This window comes from Hippopotamus amphibius, chromosome 5 (genome assembly GCF_030028045.1).
Source record: "Hippopotamus amphibius kiboko isolate mHipAmp2 chromosome 5, mHipAmp2.hap2, whole genome shotgun sequence".
NCBI classification, from domain to species: domain Eukaryota; kingdom Metazoa; phylum Chordata; class Mammalia; order Artiodactyla; family Hippopotamidae; genus Hippopotamus; species Hippopotamus amphibius.
The window spans coordinates 75,643,809-75,647,333 of NC_080190.1; positions in this window are offsets into that span (position 1 = coordinate 75,643,809).

The window sequence follows — 3,525 nt, forward strand, 5'->3', positions numbered from 1 at the left end:
TCTTCTTCCCCTCCTCCTTCCCTCCCACTCGCCTAGGTCCCAAGCAGTGGAGGGGGCCCCGGAGTGTGAAGGACCAGGTCTGTGAGCCCAGCAGTCTTCTCAGGGCTAGTGGGCAGGGGAAATACTTTCCCTGCCTCCCTCGATCCTCCAATCCCTGAGGGCACCCTCCCCTGCCCGCCTCTCCTTTTCTCCCCTGTTTCCTCCTACACCCCTAGAACCAGTGCCACCTAGAGGGGCCCTTGGAGGGCTGAAGATCAGGCCTGGGAGCACAACAGGCTTCCTGGTGCCAAGTGGGTAGGGAGATTTCCTGCAGTCTCCCCTGATCCTCCGGTCCTGTACGGTCCTCCCCACCACTGTCTGCCTCTCTTCCTCTTCCCCATCTCCTTCTTCCCTCCCATGCCTGGAGGACCCTTGCAGTCAGAGAGGGCCCCAGAGAATGAGGGACCAGACTTGGGAGCCCAGCAGGGCCCCCGGGCCCAAGTGGGCAGGGGAAAGGTCCTCCGCACCTTCCCTGGTCTTCTGATCCCGGAATGTCCCACAACTGGTCTGCCTCTCTTCCTCTTCCCCTGCCATGCTCCTACACCCCCAGGACCAACATGTCTGTGAGGGGGCCCTGGAGAGTTCAAGACCAGGCCCAGGAGCCCAACAGGCTTCCCACGCCAGTGGGCAGCGGAAATGCCTTCTGCTCCTCCCCCGATCCTCTGATCCCAGAGGGTCCCTCCCCTCTTCCACCTCTCTTCTTTCCCCCCCACCACTTCCCTCCTACACTTCTAGGACCACTGACCCAAAGGGGCCCTTGGAAGGTGGAGGACCTGCCAGGAAGGAATACCCAGTGGCACCTCTCCTATTCTTCTGGTCTTAAGAAGTCCCTTCCCACCCCCACTGTTTGCCTCTCTTCCTTTTCTGCCTTACCCCTCCTTCCCATGCCCCTAGGACCCACTTGCCGGAGGGGGCCCCTGAGAGTGAAGGACCAGGCCTGGGAGCGCAGTCGGCTTCCCCAGCCGAGTGGGCAGGGGAAACGCCCTCTGGCCTCCCCGATCCTGCAATCTCAAAGGATCCCCCCACCAGTCTGCCTCTCCACCTCTTCATCCCTCCTCCCTCCCTCCTACACCCCTAGGACCCAGGCAGCCCGGAGGGGACCTTGGAGGGTGGAGGACCCCACTGGGGAGCCCAGCAGGCCCCCAGACCCAGGAGTGCAGCAGGCCTCCTGGCCACCTGGGCAAGAGAAACCCAGATGCAGTCCCCCAATCCCCCTACACCCCGAGGGTCTCTCCAGGCAGGAACCTCCCTCCTCACCCAGCCACCCCACATGGGCGTAGGTCCTGCCTGGCTTCCACTTATTCGCACCCTTGCCCCAACTTCCCCTATGTCCTACCTGGTTGCTCAGGGGTTCCTCTGGTCTCCTTGGGCCTCAGGTCCCCCACCAGCCTCTGGCAACTGATCTAGTTGTGGGGAGATGCGAACTCCACTTCTTCCCACACCGCCATCTTGACTCTGCCGTTTGACCCATTGGTTTTTTAGTGGCATGTTATTTAGTCTCCATGTAATCTTTTTTTCCCCCTTTGTTTCTCTTTCTGTGGTTGATACCTAGTTTCATGTTGTTGTGGTCATCAAAGATGCTTGAAATAATTTCTGTCCTCTTAAATTTGTTGAGGCTTGTTTTGTGTCCCAGTATGTGATTTATCCTACAGAGTGTTCCATGTGCATTTGAAAAGAATGTGTATTCTGGTGTTATTTTGATGTAATGTCCTGAAAATATCAATTAAGTCTAACTGTCTTACTGTGTCATAGGATCTCTGTTGGCTTATTGATTTCTGTCTGGAAGATCTGTCCATTGATGTGAGTGGGGTGTTGAAGTCTTCTACTATTATTGTATTCCCATCAGTTTCTCCATTTATATCTGTTAGTATTTGTTTTATGTATTTGAGTGCTCTTATATTGGGTGCAGTATAATATCCTCTTCTTGTAATGATCCTTTTATCATTATATAGTGTCCTCCTTTATCTATCTTTTTTTTAATTAATTAATTAATTTATTTTATTGGCTGTGTTGGGTCTCCTTTTTTGCTGTGCGCGGGCTTTCTTTAGTTGCGGTAAGTGGGGGCTACTCTTCGTTGTGGTGCGCGGGCTCCTCTTTGCCATGGCTTCTCTTGTTGTGGAGCGTGGGCTCTAGGCGCATGGGCTTCAGTAGTTGCAGCACATGGGCTCAATAGTTGTGGCTCACGGGCTCTAAAGCACAGGCTCAATAGTTGTGGTGCACTGGCTTAGTTGCTCCGTGGCATGTGGGATCTTCCTGGAGCAGGGATCGAACCTGTGTCCCCTGCATTGGCAGGCGGATTCTCAACCACTGCGCCACCTAGGAAGCCCCCTTCTTTATCTATCTTTATGGCCTTTGTTATAAAGTCTATTTTGTCTGATATGTGTATTGCTACCCCTGCTTTCTTGTCCTTTTCATTTGCATGAAATATCTTTTTTCCATCTAGTCAATTTCAACCTATGTGTGTCCTTTGCCCTGAAGTGGGTCTCTTGTAGGCAGTGTATTGTAGGCTCTTGTTTTATTATCCAGTCTGCCACTCTGTGTCTTTTGATTGGAGCATTTAGTCCATTGACATTTAAGGTAATTATTGATAAATATGTATCTGTTGCCATTTAAAATCTTGTTTCCAGTTGATTTTATATTTCTTCTTTGTTCCTTTCTTTTTCTTTTTCTTTTTGCTTTTGTGGTTTGATGATTTTCTTTTGTATTTTGCTTGAGTTCTCTTCTTTTTATTTAATTTTTTTTGTGATTCTATTGTATGTTTTTGATTTGTGGTTACCCTGTTTTTCAAGTATGCTAATCTATTACTGTATCTACTTGCTTTAGGCTGGTAGTCACAAAGGCTCAAACACATTCTTAAAAAAAAAAAAAATCTACATTTTCTTACTCCCCTCCCCCACATTTTATGATTTTGGTGTCCTCTTTTACATCTGCATGTTTATTCTTTTGCTGTTCATGTCAGTCATCATCACTTTCACAAGAATTTTTTAAAAATCTGTGTACTGATTTATTGAACTGATTTACTTTCCCATTGTGATTTTCTGTTTCCTGTAGATTCTTGCTTCTTTTCTATTTAGAAAAGACCCTTCAGTATTTCTTTTAGGATAGGTTTAGTATTGCTGTATTCTGTTAGTTTTTGCTTTTCTTAGTAACTCTTTACCTCTCCTTGTATTCTAAATGATAATCTTTCTGGATAGTGTATCCTAGGTTGCAGGTTTTTCCCTTTCAGGGCTTTGAATTTATATCTTGCCACTCCCTTCTGGCCTGCAACATTTCTGTAGAGAAATCAGCTGATAGCCTTATGTGGATTCCCTCCTCTTTCATAGCTCCCTCCCAGGGCCTGTCTTGATTCCTTTTTTTTCTTTCATTCTACCCAGTTTTGTGGTGATCTTTCTTGCACTTTTGGTTGTATGAGATCTTCTGTCAGCATTCAGTAGGTATTCTGTGCGGATTCTTCCACATGTAGATGTATTTTGGGAGGAGGTGAGC